The following is a 16955-nucleotide window of genomic DNA, read 5'->3' on the forward strand; positions in this document are numbered from 1 at the left end:
AAGCTTGATAATTGAGCGGCAGGTTGACCACGATAAATTTTAATAAGCAACGGGTTAATGCCACTAGGTTTGGCGTATCTTTGAAAATCATTAGTTTTAAAAAGTAAATTTGTATCGAGTTGTGTCTGTTAAGAGTCATATCAAGTTGAACCATATTCAGTTTCTCTTGTTACAATATATTGATAAATGCGAAGACATTAGAAGATATCCTTCAAATTAGGATCTTTGAACTCGAACGTGGGAGGTTTCGTTGGATCATCAATCTTGTCGGCGGCGTACGGGTTTCGACTATAAATGTCTTTCAATTTCTTCTTCTCGTCAGTCAGCTTCGCTTCCATCACTGGGTCAGTTGGAACAGCTCCAGCTCTTAAGCAAACAAATTTAAAAGAGCAAGATAAAAAAAACATACAGCGCTGTAACCAACAACAATTTAAACCCCGTTTAAATTCATGAATTAAGTCAGTCATTCTCTTTAAGGCTCTCGCAATTGGCTCCTACGTCACTTTCGCCCAAACAACCTCATTTTATGATGTCAGTATACAGTATGTATCACAAACAAAAAAAAGAATTGAATTTCTCCAAAAATGTAAACGGCTTAATAATAATAATAATAATAATAAAAAAGGATTTAGGACTAAGGGTTCGCATAAAACCCAGTGATTGGGAGGTTCAACGTTCGTGTTTCAGTTGTTAAAGTTTAGTTTCTTCAAATCTCTACAGTTGTTGCAGCCACATAATATCCGCCACATAATAACTGACTAAAACTTTCATGAAAGTTAATAGAAAACTAAGTTTCCACAGCAAAGGCAATATCTATTAAGAAAAATATTAAGAAAAATATTAAGAATCAAAAAGACTAGTTTGAAAAAATGAACGCAGTAAAACGAAAAAAGTGCAAGAAACAATAATGAGCACTTGATTTCCGTTTCAAAAACTTTGAAAAAAATTCAGATATTTCTATCGGAAGGAGCGGCTATTTTCAGTATTGATGACAAAAACAGATATTTTGTTGAAAAAAATTCCGGAAACCTTATAGACCGTGATAAATTGAGCTTCAATTTTACTATACCGAAAAATCCAAGCTACCCACTAATTTGTCTTTTCAACCGTAGTATTAATTGAAAAAAAAATTCACCTACTTAGACTTTGTTGCATACTCCTTGATTTTATCCAGATAAATTTGTTGAATAGGGTCGCTGGCCATATATCTCGAAGCTTGCTTTCTCAGAGCAAAGCTGCATAAGTTCGAGCGTACAAAGACCTGCCTGCTTGTATTCAACATTTTATCTGAAAGCAAGATCCGAAAAAAACGTAGTGATTTGACAAATAGGCGAAGCGGAGAGCTGTACTAGTTACAATATCACGCAAGCCTAATATTGTAAGCTAGCTGACAGAATTCAGACGAAGCCAATAAGTCGATTTAAAAATCTTTAATAAAGATTAAGGAAAATCAATTTTGTTCGTTTTGTTACATTCGACCAGAATGCCGCCAAAATGCATGGCAACATCGAATTTTTATTGTGACATTCGAGTAAGAAGGTTGGCAGGTTTGATAGATTAACTGTGCTAATCGTACAATTTGACGTATCAAAAAAGGTCGGTTTGAAGTGGCGAAATAAGTTTTCAAATTCGTTCTGAAATAAAGTCACGTCACGACCTTGAAATTTCGCAGTAACTGAAAATGTCAATGGATTGAATTAAAACGTATCAGTCAGCAGATACATGAGCACGTGCAAAGATACAAAATAATGATTCAAATGCGATATATCGTAGGTATCAAAAATTGATATAGCGCATATATGTAAGTGTTCAAATATCACCAGTAGCTATTATTCGCATAAAACTCATCTCGTGTTTCAATTACTATCGCTCTGTTTTTGAGAACTTTCGTAGCTTGAATTCTCTGCACAACATCATCTTGCTTGGTGACTTCAATCTTCCTGGTGTGTGCAGGGGAAGCAACACGTCAAACAATTCTTCTGACAACACTTCATTGGACTTCCTATCTGATATGAACCTCCAGCAACTGATTGATGAACCCACCCATCGTTGCGGCAATATCCTCGACCTGGTATTTTGTGTGGATGATCTCGACTGTAATGTGATTCGTTACGGTCATCAGCTCTCTGACCACTACCCGGTGACTTTCAGTCTCTCAATAGACACGCCCAGCCGCCCACCTGTTCTCTGTTTCTCACGCAGTCAGTTTGATGGCAACCTGTTTGCTTTCAACCTCTCGAATCTGTATTCCTATATCTTCTCCAGCATTGTCCACTGTGCCTCTTTCTGTCATGATTGGCAGCTGTTGTTCGGTCAAGCTCTCGATCTCTCGCTTCCCAGAAAGCGACGCAAACGTGTTGATTCTCCCTACTACTACTCCTCTCTCACGATGCATGTCGCAAACCAAAAGAACATTGCAGATCGAGCTTTGCAGAAGGCGTGGAGCCTTCCTGCTGTGCTCAAATGCAGATCTTTGGCAAATGAGCTCACCTGTTCAATTGATGCTGATAAACCAGGCCTTTTGGAATCACTCTCATCGGCAGACACCAGCCAATGTTTCAAATTCCTACGCCTGCTGTCAAATTCCTCGCCTATCCCTGCTGTCATGCAATGGAACATCGCGAAGCCAGTTGCAACGCTTCCATAGCGAACCTATTTAATGACTATTTTTGTTCTGTCTATAAACCTGCTGTCACGCAGCGCCTCGGGTCTGCTACTGATACCCTTACGCCTATCTGTCTTGATGACCTAACAATCTCCGTTGACGGCATCGAGAATCTGCTTCAATCGTGTGATGACTCAAGTGCACATGGATGTGACAACATTCCTTCGTTCGTCTTGCGTAACTGTTCTCGTTTCACATCTACTGCTGTGTACTACCTGTTTCTCCACATTCTGTCAGTGGCGGAGTGGCCTGAGTTCTGGAAGACATCGCACGTCACTCCTTTGCTCAAATCTGTTGCTCGTCGACTAGTTGTCAACTACCGTCCAATCAGCATCCTTCCGAAACTCTCTTTGGTACTCGAGCGGCTTATATTCAATTTTGTGTATCCACGGATACGCCACAAAATCTCTCGGCAACAATTTGGATTCATGACTCGTCGTTGCACCGTCACTCAACTCATCGCATATCTTGATCTCCTTTACAACAATTTTGATGGCAACATTCCAACTTCCGTTGTTTATTTTGACATAAAGAAGGCCTTTGACTCCGTTCCGCATTCGGAGATTCTTATGAAACTCTCTAATCTTGGGTTTGACGAGAGGTTTACTCTTTTATTCCAGTCCTATCTTGAAAACAGACACCAGGTTGTGAAGGTTGCCAACCATTTGTCTGATCGTAAGCCTGTCTCTTCCGGCGTACCCCAGGGCAGTGTCCTAGGTCCACTTCTTTTCGTCATTTACCTTAACGATATCTGCGACTGCATTCAGAACTCTGATTACTTTCTGTTCGCTGACGATCTAAAGATTTGTAACAGTACTGGCAGTGCTGATGTCCAAGCTGATATTAGCTCACTCCATCAGTGGACAACACTCAACGGCCTCGAGTTCCACAATGACAAGACTAAACTGCTGCTGGTCTGCAGCTCTGATGTTAATCTGGAACTTGGTGGCTGTCCAATCATCGAAGGGTCTGAGATCAAGGATCTCGGAGTCATAATCCAGGGTGACCTCAAATGGCATTCACGCGCGCTCAAAACGCTGGCCAAAAAAGGTAAAATGCTTCAGTTTATTCGTCGTGCTATCCCGTATCATACAACTCGCTTTGCGAAGCTGAATCTATACCGATCATGTGTCCTGTCTGTACTGCTCTATAGCTCTCCCGTCTGGTCACCTGACCGCCTAAATTTGAGACGCCTCGAGCGTTTCCAAAGTCGTGCTCTGAGGTGAATAACTGGAATCGATTACTATACTGCCAATATCCGTAGCCTCGATATTCTCCCTATTTGTTTTCAAATTATTGTTATCGACATGATTCTCTTCTGGAAAATCGTTAACAAGCAGACTGACATTAATCCTGATGACTATGTAGTACTCGCGTCGCAGTCTGATGTTTCAACCCGTCTGGCGCCCAGTATGGTGTTTAGGCAAAGGAAGACCAGGAAGTTCCAGTGCGACCGCAACTTCTTCGCCCGCTCGGCTACAAACGCCAATCTTCTATCCGCATGTGGTGTCAATTTCGAGAGTTCCCTACATCCGTTCAAGAAGAACCTGCATCGCGTCTTCTCGATCGTCTTGCGGGATTTGACGTCTCCAACCCATTCACATACTACCTTAAATGTAACTGTTCCCTCTGTCGGTGCTAATATAATCTCAAAACAACTATTCTGTTATAATCTCGATGAGATTTAAGTCTTTTACTACTACTACTACTACTACTACTACTACTACTACTACTACTACTACTACTACTACTACTACTACTACTACTACTACTACCACCACTACTACTACTACTACTACTACAACTGCTACTACTACTACTACTACTACTATTAATAATAAAAATAATAAATTTTCATTCCGATTCATCACATCAGCTGAATGTAAAAAAAAACATAGTTTAAATTGTCGAAAGGCACCAGGTTCATCCAAAATTCCAGCCTGGGCATTGAAGGATGGCTGCAATGAAATATACACACATCTGACATTTCTATACAATGAGTTTTTGAAAAACAAGACTTATCCTTGCAAGCTCAAGAAAACAATTGTCACACCAATATACAAAAAAGAGGATCCAGAACTACCAGAAAATTATAGGCCTTTCTCTATAACCGGTGCTCTCTCAAAAGTTGTTGAAAAATTGTTATATAAACAAATCAACGAATATCTGATATCCCAAAAATTTTTAACTAATACCCAACCTGGGTTCAGAACATCATATTGAACAATCGACGCTATTCTTTATTGCACTGAAGCATTCAGAAAAGCAATAGACAACGTGACATTCGCCCGGAAGTACAAATCGACGGAAAATAAAACTAAGCTATAAAACGACTGGCCAGCGTCAAAACAAAGCTCTACATGCTTTTCACCGTCTCCACCAAAGCCAGTTCAATTGGTGGTCTTTCTGACATCGGGTCGACAAAAACGTTACTGCTTTCGGCTTCGGTCAAAACACTCAAATTAACTTTATTATATGCAAGAATAGTGAGCTCATGGCTGGGTCTCAGTATCCCCAGACCACGAGGTCACTCCTAAAAACAGGGCTACTACTATTTATTATGTTACTATTGTTTTTGTTCAGTAGATAAAAATCATCATCTCCATCGAAGATCGATCAACCCTTTCCCTCAACTCCTAGCTTCTCATTATCTGAAACGGAATCTGGATGTTAAATAAACTCAATTCAAGACATAACCAGGAAGCTAAAAGTTTATGTAAAATAGTTTGAGTTCTCCGCCCGAGACCCCTCTGGATTCCTGAATACGGAGAAATAGCGTCCTTATTTCCTTTCCGGAAGGCTGGACACACGCTGTCCCAATACCCTTCACCGTTTGCGTGAATCGCTCTGTAAAGATTGTAGTGACTCAATCGTTACAACTCGGAGCGGTCTCTGATAATCTGAATTCTCTGTTTTCTGATTCGCTATTTCCTTCGTTGTTATTTCTACGGCAACTATTGATGTTGTGTTTTTCTTCTGTTTTTTCTCCAGAATGGCCGTTTCAGCATTTCTCAGAAAGGTGACGTCATCTCTCAAGGTTTCAAAAATTTCCAGAATATTCTGACCTTCACAGTTTGTCTAATCGTTCAAATAACGTCGCTAATCTGCTAAAACCGTTAATCTTCCAGGTTAGCTGCTATGAATTCGAAATGGTATTTTTGTCCATTCTGGTCGAATGTCACATACGCCCCGGACAGCCCGGTCAATGTCCTCCTTGAGTCTCGAAATCTTCATCGAAATGGTACAGTGCCATCGAACAGAATTAACAAAAAGCACGAAATCACCTTTATCCACGTCACATCGACTCACTGCAGAATATAAATGGCATCATACTACATCACTATAACCTTCCAAAATCTTTCACTAATCTGCACTTTCGAGGATATGACTTAAGATAAAAAACATCTTTTTAGACTTCTAACGTCTATGTCCCGATATAAAACTTCCCGATTTATCCTAGGTTTAAAAAGTGTAGGAGCGCAGGACAGTCCTGCCAACCCACAAACTAAAATTATCCTCCTATGTTTCTACCCTTCGAAAATTTAGTTGTTTTTGGTCCTAAATATTAAAACTAAGGAACTCTGTGGTTAGAAGGAACAATGAAATAATCTCCCTCTTTAAGAGATTACCCAAGCCTTTCATGTCACCACAAAGTGACCAGTTGTCCTAGTTGATTAAGAACAATCATGCAGGTTAGAACATTTTAATATATTCTCCACTCAAGCCTTTCTAAATAAATAGTAAAAGTCTCTAAAGCCACTAACTAAAATCAAAACGCAAACTTATAAATGCAACAGATTCTTTAATATTCAAAACTAAACTAAATGTTTTCTTTTCAGTTTCAATTGCAATCTTAGTTGCTTTGTTTCTCTTTTGAGTTTTTCGTCACATACAAAACAATTCTGAGTTTTAATATCTTCTTTTTCGTCGCTTCTTTGTTTCTTCCTTTGTTTGTCGTTAAGAAGTTCTAAAACTTCTAAATTCTTCTAATTTTCTTTCTTTTGCGTCTTGTTTTTCGGCCATTTGCCAATGCTCCATCTCCTCCTCCTGTGACATTGACTCTGCACTTTCAGTCTCTGTGTCTTGCAAGACGTCGATAGCTATTCTGACGCTGTTGGAAGCAGTCCTCAAACACTTCTGCTCTTCTACTCTTTGTTTACATCAAGGTAGAAGATCAACGTTAGATTCTCTGTTTCGGCAGAAGCTGTTGTGGAGACACAAGGTCACGTTTCTCTCCAAGTCTTCCTTCAACATCTCCCCGTTTTCCTTTCCGTCACATTCACGTGTTCTAGAAGTTCTCTTCACGGCAGTGGTCACTGCATTCCGATGGATTACAAAAGCTCGCTTGAAAGCTCCTGCTCCGATGTCCAACTGATACACACTGTACACTCTGCTGTGCTTCGACATATGTTTCTTGGCATACTCATACAACCATGCAGTCATGTTGGCTCTAAACCATGGTGTCAGTCGTTATCTGGCCCATATCTTTTTCACTTCCATCGGAATATTCAAGATCTTGCACGTTGTCTCAAAAAGATCTAAATATTTTAGACAATCCAATTCCTGTAACTGTTCTCTCGTCGGGGTCTCCTGTCTATTGTTCTCCTTTACATGAGCTTCCAGCCATCGTATCGCCATCATAACTCCCACTATCACCATCGTTATGGGCTGTGATGAGTCTGGTAAACCCATGGAGAGCAGCTCTCCACAGTCCCAGATCAACACCAGATTACTACACCCGGGTACCACCATGTTTGTAGTACGCGATGGCAGGGGAACACATCATGTGTTGACATGATGCTCCTCCAATTACGTTTTCCCGAAGCTTCCAGTAGAGGTTCCACTTCCATCATCACTCGGTGCACTTCATCATTCTCATCTACTGCATTGTAATCCGTGACTGTTGATCCTTTCTGCTTCTGTCTTTCAAAGTCACTGAAGTTCCCACTGACGTATCCCATGAACTTCCTTCCCAGTATCGATTCTAATTCCTCTTTGGTTCTCTCCGGAACTGCTGAGAACATTTTGCACAGCAACTCGCCTGATCCACGATCGTTCTCGTACTCTTCACATCCACCGCTATGAAATGCACTGGGTATCTGCCTTTGCACATTGGAGCCAATGTCGATCCCACCAAGTATCGCGCTCCCGACAGTCTGCGATAAGTTTCACTGTGCCGGATGTTAATTTCAGCCTCGATCGCTTCCCTCCACTTTCCTGTATGCTTTTGCTCATCCTGCAAAACTCCTGGGAACACTTCTACACTGATGGCCGTGAACATCTCATGCTTCTGTTCTAGATTCAATAGTGACTCTAAAGAACCAAACATACTGTAGAATCCTAGTGCAGTCACTAGATTTACCTCGGTTCCTCCATGGCAATCTGCAATCAGTTCCGTTTCTGTTTTCGCCTTCATCACAATGTTCCCAAACAATATCATCAATTGCTTGTGTTGCCTCTCCAGGGTCATTACGCAGTCCAGACCTCCACAGATGTGACCTTCTAGTCCACGGACTTCTGCCAGACAGCTACCAGGTTTGACCCAGTCCTCTGGTCCCAGCCAGGCAACTCCACCTTGTCTTCTCCGTTGCTCTTAGAGGCTGTTGTCATCAGATTATAGATGATATTCAGGTCAAGCAAGTTACAGTCTGAAATCAGTTCCCTCTGCACATCTTTTCTCGCTCGTAATATCAAATCGGCAACGGGACTCGGACACCATGATGGTTTCATCAGTTCCCAAACTACCATCAAACTCGTTCTCAGCAGTTCGTCTGAGAATCCCAATCCAAACTCCACTCGGTTGTCCGATTTTGGCACTGAAGGTGCAGTCACCTTTTCCTCCAAGACTAGTCCCAGCTTGGCCTACTGATTAGCAGCGCTTCTTATCGTTGCAATCCTTGACGTCCTGAATCTTAGAACACAACTTGCTCGTAATCGAAGAAGCAATCGCGTATGTCTTCGTTTATGAAAGGGTTGTACGCTATCCCTATGATTCCGGACACGTAACTGTACAATTTCTTTCTGAATGGTCCACAGTATTCGCTGGACTTTGGCAGTGCTCCCATAGATTCCTTCGAGAGCCTCAGTTCCTTGTTTGAGAACCTCCTTATTTCGTCGATTTTCTTCATCGGTTCTAGTTCCACGAGTTCTTTCATGTTTACTCGCTTTGGTTTGCTCTGATATATATCCAAAAGTGCTAGCAAGAGCAAGGCTTTCGCTCGTTCATCGTCTTCTCTTAGCATCTTGACACAAGGGCTCAGTGCTGGCACTGAAATCTGCTCTATCATAAATCGAACGAAACAGAGAGCGTCTCTCCGCTTCGCGCATGCTACTGCTGCTCCTTCTTGGGTCATCAGATCTCTCACACTCGCCACTAAAAACACTTTCTCCTCTTTTGATTTTTTTCTTTCTTCCAAATCATATTCCAAGCGAGTCAGTCCAATCTTACGCCAAGTGAACCTCAGTTGTAGCTCTGTCCTCACGTAAGAAATTGCTATCAGAGAGTGTATTTTTGGCATGGTTCTCATCTCTTCTTCAAAGTATCGCAACACTACCGCTCTCCATGGAAGGCTCACCAACTGCTCGATCGTTTCCACATGCATTTCAGACGATACCAGAGTCCCGTATGCTTTCTGCTTCAAGGTGGTGCCTTGCATCATCATCTCCAAGTAACCTTCCATGGCGCTTTTGTCTTCCAGAGCCAATAAGTGTCCTCTGGCAGAATTCCTGTACTCTAAAATCTCCAAGTATCCACCGGAGGGATCATCAATCGATACAGTTTCCGACACTGTCAGTCGGTTATACTCTACTGGGACTAGCTGTCCTACGACGCTTCCCTTTCCGTGATTCATGGGGGACGGTTTGAAATCTATAAGAGTACTCTCTCCACATTGGCTAGGTATCTCCATTTCTAACGTCGCTCAAGTCAGAGTGCAGTCACTCCTCTTGGTTTTGTAACCGGTTGACTTTATTCCTGCCATGAGATTGGGTGGCACCATCGCTACATCAGTCAATATCCTGTCTGTGCCAGGTAACCGATCATCACCCTGTCCCAAGTCCATAGCTTCCTCGACGCTTTCCTTTTCGCTGAGTTGACAGCTTTCATCGAGATTTCGGAATCCACCTTTATCTTTCCCGCCTTCCTCAATGTCACCTTGCTACCCAGTTTTATCTTCATTTCATTAGTCTTGTCAATCACCAATTTTGATCGCATCGTTCCCTTCCGGGTTGTTGACAGATATACCACTTCTCCTTTGTCTTCTCGCGGCGTCATCTTGATAGGAGAGTTTGCCTCACTTTCGTCAGTGGCCGAGTCGATCAACAACTCGCTCAATCTCCCTTCACACTTGTCGAGTTTGTCAAGGACTTCCCGCATTAGTGGTCGGTTGAGACCTAGTTTCAAAATAGACTGGGTTCCGTAGCTCTGAACTACTATCCAACCCTCTTCCATGAAGGCCACTCTGTCCATTCTGCATCCCGTCCTAATTTCATGGTCTTTATGATGCACCTCCCACTCTTCTTCGGGCAACGTGCCCAAGAAAAGTACTCGGGCAGCGCCTTCTACTCTTTTTCTCCTTGGTGATTCCATCAAGAGTTTCTGTTCCGTATTTTTAGAATTGCTCGGAGAGCCGCTCTCCGGCAATTTCCAGTTCATTCCCATAAAGGCCGATGGGGCTCCTAGCGTGGAAGTACCCTCGTCTGCTGGCTCAATCGTCACTTCCAACCCGTCCATGCCGTTCTCAAAATCACTGAGGAAACTTTCAAAGTATAGGCTGGTTACTCCCATAGTACGTCTTCGCTCATGAGTTCTCGCAACTCACGCTGCTCACACCAATTCAGCGCACTTCTGTCCACTGCTGATATGAGGTTCAGGTGCAGCACCGACCTCCTGTATGCTTCCACCTTAACATCAGGGAACGCAAATGTGACTGCAGGTCCGTATACGACCGTCACGAACTCCGTGGCGCCTCTGATCAATGCTAAGGGATCGGTCCTCATAGCTAAGCTCAGATCGGTTAGTAGGGGCATGCCCTCAGCATGACGTCGCACGTCTTCCTCTCTCTCAATCGTTTCATCCTCTGTTGTTCGAAAGCGATTCTGCTGCAGGAGGTACTGGATAAGAGTATGTCGCAAATCTTTTATCTTGTTCCAAGAATCCGTAGATCGTTTCGCGTCGAACTTCCTCATGTTCTCTTTCATCTGCTCTGGGTAGCGTGTCAAATTCATCGATCCTCCCAAGTTTCCATGCGTTATCGAAATCAATGGTAGAAGTCCATCCAATTGCAAATTCTGCACTCCTTCAGTGAGCAGATCGCTGGTCTTCTCACGAAGTTCTCTGCTCCGATGGAACGTCACGAATAGGGCTAGTATTTCAACAATTGATTTTTCTACTACTACTTAGAGGAATTCCTTAATCAGGTATCGAGAAAGTGAAGGGTATATTTTCGCCACGAAGGACGCGGTCCATCCGGCTCCTAGCCCTTCCAACATGCTGTCAGTTTGTTCAAAGCCCTCTTCTCCCTTTACATTCTGTGTCCAGAATGTCTCCAGGGTTACTTGGCACACTCTGTTCACGAACTCGGCTGATTTCTCTTCGGCATTTTAGGCCAGGTTTACCTCCTTCACTAAGTAAGCATGGATCTTCCTGATCATCACTGGGCCTCGCTCAAAAGCCTCCGCAACCAAAGCTGCTATCCGAGGGGTTAAGTGCAGCCACTGGTTAACCTCTGGTTTCGTTCTCAAAACCATCGCCTCCAGATGAGCTCTGGTCTCCTTGAAGTTCTCTCTTCTCTCTCTCCCTTCCTTATTTTCCATTCCCCGGAACCACAAAACGTTTGACAACGCTGCAATTACTCGATGGTCATCGTCAATTCCCGTCTTTAGCTTGAGTTGTCGACTGAAGTTGAACAGTTCCAAACAGCACTTCGTCTAACACCAACATGTGTAGTGAATGGTTCTTGAGCTTGAACATGGTGTCAAAGAGCTCAACTTCCCTTTCATCCAAATGCTCCTGGAAGACTCGGTTCAACCAGGCTTGTCCTTCAATGCTGTCAAAATGGATAACATCAGTGGTTAGTCTGGCCTGATCCATGGCTCTCAGCTCGTGTTCAATGTCCATCAGGATCAGGCGTCCAGCATTCCGACTCGCAAGATTTCTCAGGATGTTGTTCCACCTGACGACTCCTTCATTATGCCTTCTTCCTGTTGCTGTCAAAGTTTTCGTGCTCATTGGTACGGTGCAGACGGTCAGTACCGCGCACTTGAAATGATCCCAGAGAGTAGTAAATAGGCACACCATCATCGACTCCCATTGTGCCTCTTCCTCATCTGAGCTTCTCGATACGTTATTCGTCCCTACTAGGATCATCGGGTTAGGGATTCTCCCTGGGTTCATCAGCTCCCCCATCCGAAATAGCTGGGCTATCTTTGCACCTCCAAAAGCCATCACCGTAGTGATCCAGGAGGTCTCTAAATTTTGGAGCACTCTCACTAAGCTGTCCCCCAGTATCAGATGTGATATCCCAAGTGGCGGTTGCTGCAGGTTTACTGCTGGGCTCCATGTCGATCGATTGAAGCAGGCTCTCGGATCCGTATCCGGAACTCCTGTGAAGCTATACTTCAACTGGTTGTTCTTTTGCACGTCAATCACTCGGGAAACTTTCCTCGCCGGCATCTCTCGTATCTTTCTGTCTGGGATCCTAGAGCTAGTTAGTGATAACGTTGCATTATTAACTCCCTCTCTGGTCATCACGTCTTGGGAGAGTTGTACTCTGCCCGTGTCATCGATTGTTCCATAGGGTGCAGTCACCCCGGAACCTGGCTCATTTCTGTTAGCGACCAGCAGTTTCTATCAGCTTTCTCACCGCTTGCTCCACGACCGGGTCACCTAGGGTGTCACTCGGGTCCGGGACTGTCACTCGACCAGTTGTAGCCGGGAGTCGCGTTTCCGTCGTTTGACTCATTTCTCGAGGCGTCAGGAGTCCTATCGGGGACTGCCCACGAGGAGTATTCCTTGTAGGTATCGCTTTCTCCACGGCCGTCGTCAACGCCAGCCGCTCCGATCGCTCCTTGTACTCCCGCCTCAAGCGCTCTTTTTCTTCACCCTGTTTCTTGTTGCAATCTTCAAACTGTTTCTCCCACATGTCTCTGTCTTCTTCCATACTGAGCATGGTCTTAGTCATTTCATCCAGCTCCTTCTTGGTCTTTTCCAGTTCATCTTTAGTCCATTTAAATCTTGCATGGTTTCATTCGTTTGAACCTCCTCTGCTACTCTCGCCTTCTTTGGTGGCACATCTGCTCTCAGTTGTAAACTAGACGAGGCAGCCTCGCTGTTCATTTCCTGATGCATTCTCCTCAATCCAGGCTTGGTGGGCAAAGGCATCTCACCTGATTGGTAGGTTCTTGAACTTCCCAATCCAGGCTCGTTCGCCAAATGAGAGAGCCCCGTTTCTCCACCTCATACTTCTCATGTTCGGGCGGTCTAGTACTCGTCTTTTTCCATATGCTGCCATCAAAAAGACTTCCGTGGGGCGGTCCCCACGGTTATCATGCCCCAAGATGTTTATTAAGGCGGCCAGCAACATGACTACCTCTGGGTCCTCCAGAGCGAAGTCGCGATCCATTAGCCTCCGATAGATCGCATCTACCATCGGTCCCACATATGCCTTTGCAAGGTCTATCAATTCGTCCAAGTTGAAATTGCCCATTTTCTTGCAGGTTTGATTTTACTATCGACTCGATGATTTGAACTCAAAAGAGTAATTAAACGATCAATCAGGATCTAGAAAAGAGGTCACGAATATCGCATTTGTCAGCTTTACAGTAGTTTTATATTAAAAGTTATTTAAACCAGTCAGATAAAAAGATTTTCTTCCTAAAAATTATTAAAATCAATTCGTTGCTAAAATTTTGGATTTCGACCTAAGATCGTCATTCGGTTATTCATGGTCACTAATTCCTTCTTACCCAGGGTCTTAAGCTAAACCATAAAATAACATAACACACATATCATACACAACAAAATTTTAGTATGACGTCTTCCTACATGCAACCTAAACTCAGCCTATACTTAAATAATATTTCTTATGCAAGTATACTTGTATATTAGTATCAGAGAAGATTACGTGTATCAGTGCATACAACTCCCGTGGATGCAGTCGTCCTCGGTTCGGATCATACACTGGAAGCGAGAGTTCCTTCACTTCCCTTTCCACAAGGAAGTCTCTGAACCTCGTCAAGGACAAGACTAGATTTTCCGGGTCCACCCTCGTCACCAAGAAGCATAAGTACTTTCCCGGTAACTGTGACGCCACCGGAGGCAAAACTGCTACGCCTCCTATTCTATAGGAATTCTATGTTTTTATATTCTCTCTTAAAATCCGCTGCTAACGCTGTCGTAAAACTCATGTCTGCTGTAATCGCTATCGCACATGTTCTATTCGTGAGTATAAAATCACTATCTGTCAACGTTTTTCTACTTGAGTATTCATTTGGTAAGTTAAAATATGAATCAAATACTCTCCCTATGTCCGGTTTCTTAGGGTCCTCGTCTGTTTCTACTTCTAGATCACCTTTCTCTCTTGCTATTTTTAAGTCCTACCCCCACTCCCCGGACAAAAATGTCCATCGACGTGCCCATCGATTGCATACCGGATATCAAATCGAGGTTGGAAGCCGGAATGAGTAATGGTCCATCCTGGGAAGCCCAGGAGGGATCATACTTTTCGGTTTTTACTTATTTCATGCTTCCACGATCTACATCTTGAATCGTGACACTGGTCTCCTTTGGGTCCGACGTCACTTCTTTCAGCCAGTCCAAGAAACGCAAATTTGTCAAGTTTTCTTCATATGCCTGCTGTTGCTCGTCGTCGAACTCTACCTCGGGCTTGGACCGGTCATCGACCCACTCCTTGTCGTGATCATCGACTATGTCTATGTCCTGTGACACAGTTATTTCTTCTAGACCCACTACCTCTTCCCCTATCTTCTTTAGATCTATCCTGTCCACTACGAAGTCGTCACCGTAAGGATTATATTTCTTCGTGAGTCTTGTCCCGTCACTCTGTCGAGTCTGTATCGTAAATGGAAGATCCGGTTCCAAATTCTTGGGGACCTCCATTTGTTCGGGGTCTTGCCAGTCCTCCTCTGTGTAGGGTAAGGTTTCTTCATCTGCTTCGACCACTTCGTTGGGATCAAGGTCCAGTGGTGGACTTGTTCCTTCCTCTACGATCTCATTTCTATCGTTCTTTTGTCTGGTACCCTTCTCGTTGACTTCACAAGCAGGGCCCATCATCAGATAATCCCTCTCTTCCATGTCTGCAGGTATACACCATTCTTGTGTCGATGGATTGTGTGGCTTGATGTTCTCGTAGTGAGCGGCTCTGCCTGTACTCAGTCTATAAAATCGTCCCTCCTGGTGCACTTCTGTAATCATGAAGGGTCCCCTCCACCTTTTTAGGAGCTCTTCCGTTCCTTTCGGTGGTATAACGTTCTGAAATACCCATACGTAGTCTCCTACCGAGTAAGTTTTTGCACCAGCTGCTTTCTTATCGAATCTTTTCCTCTGCCTTGCCTGTGCCTGCTGAGTGTTCCGTCTACACAAGTCGTTTAACTCTTGTTGACATCTAATCACATCCCTTACATAGACCTGTGGTGACGTTTTCTTTCCCTCATACTCTAGGTAGAAGAAAGTAAGGGGGCAAAGACTTCTCGTGTCCAGTTAGCATCATGTGTGGACTAACTCCGGTAGTGGAGTGTTGCGTGCTGTTATAAGCTCCCATCACCTGTGGAAGGTATCTGTCCCAATCGGTCATGTACCTGGAACAATATACCCTCAGCATCGACACTAACGTTCGATTCTGCCTTTCCGCTAAGCCATTTGTCTGTGGATCGTATGTCGTTGAGTGAGCTTGAGCAACTTGCGAGCGTCTCATTAGCTCTTTTGTGCGTTCCCCTACGAAAACTGTTCCGTTATCCGATTGAAACGTCATCGGACAACCGTGTCTCGCTATCCACGTATTGATCAGGTGGTCGCATGTCTCTTCCGCCGAGGCAGTTATGCAGGGCACGGCCTCTGCATACTTCGTGAAATGATCTATGATGACCAATACCTGATTATAACCACTGTCTGTCATGCATATCTTTTGGTGATCTATCTGCACTACCTCGTTAAATTCAGACGACTCGATTGATTGCAAGGGAAATCGCAATTTCCTTGGATCCTTGACCTGTTGGCATGACAGACATACTGTTACCCACTTCTCACATGCCTTTTTCATTCCAGGCCACTCACAGCGCTTCAGGATCCTCTGATACACTTTGTCCATCCCCTGATGGCCCATCTGATCATGCGACCTGAACAAGAGTTCTGTTTGATAGAGTTGCGGTAACAATATCGCGTTATACTTTTATAGGACTTTGTCCTCAACTCTTCTCTTGCAAGCCACAATCCCGTCCCTGTTCAAGTATAACCTTCCCTCTTTCTGCATGAAATACTGTCTCACGATAAAGTAACTGTCTTCCTCGAGGTCTCCTTTATCCGGAGAACCATTCTCGATCCACCTTTTTAGGTTGCTTGTCATGCGGTCATTTCTCTGCGCCCTTAGAAGATCCGAGAGTCTGTATCTCGCCTTCAAGTAGGTCTTCATGACCCTCATCTGACTATTCAGCTCATTGGGCTGGTGTGTGTCTTCCTCCATCTTAACGCACCAAATCTTCGCCAACGGTTGTGTTTCTTGTTTGAACGGCTGAAGATCAGTCCTGACTAACTCTTTTTGTGGCAACAGATTTATCGAACGTTTCGATGTGGTCGTGGAGTGGGCCTGAGCCACCTTTGAACGTCGCATGAGCTCTTTCATAAGTTCTCCCATGGATTTTGTTCCGTTATCCGATTGGAACGTCATCGGACAACCATGTCTCGCTATCCACGTGTTGATTAGGTGACCGCAAGTCTCTTCTGCTTAGGCAGTTATGCAGGGCACGGCCTCTGCATACTTCTTGAAGTGATCTACCATGACTAAGAATTGATCATAACCACTGTCTGTCATGCATATTTTTTGGTGATCAATCTGTACCACCTCGTTAAATTCAGATGACTCGATCGACTGCAAGGGAAATCGCAACTTCCTTGGATCCTTGACCTGTTGGCATGACAGACATGCTGTTACCCACTTCTCAGGTGGCTTTTTCATTCCAGGCCATTCAGAGCGTTTCAGAATCCTCTGGTATACTTTGCCGATTCCCTGATGGCCCATCTGATCATGTGACCTGAAAAAAAGTTCTGTTTGATAGA

General features: G+C 43.9%; 1 protein-coding gene and 1 long non-coding RNA gene across 5 annotated transcripts in view; one reads left to right on the forward strand and one right to left on the reverse strand.

Annotated features, from left to right (window-relative positions):
- The window catches only part of LOC134848536 (cyclin-dependent kinase 1-like), a 488218-nt gene that overhangs the window by 409749 nt on the left and 61514 nt on the right, over positions 1-16955 (forward strand). The window lies entirely within an intron of this gene.
- On the reverse strand, positions 91-1284 carry LOC134848539 (uncharacterized). The gene is made up of 2 exons (XR_010162955.1): positions 1140-1284; positions 91-366 (listed from the first exon to the last, which is right to left on the reverse strand). It is a non-coding gene; the product is annotated as an uncharacterized LOC134848539 (long non-coding RNA).

This window comes from Symsagittifera roscoffensis, chromosome 6 (assembly GCF_963678635.1).
Source record: "Symsagittifera roscoffensis chromosome 6, txSymRosc1.1, whole genome shotgun sequence".
NCBI lineage: Eukaryota > Metazoa > Xenacoelomorpha > Acoela > Convolutidae > Symsagittifera > Symsagittifera roscoffensis.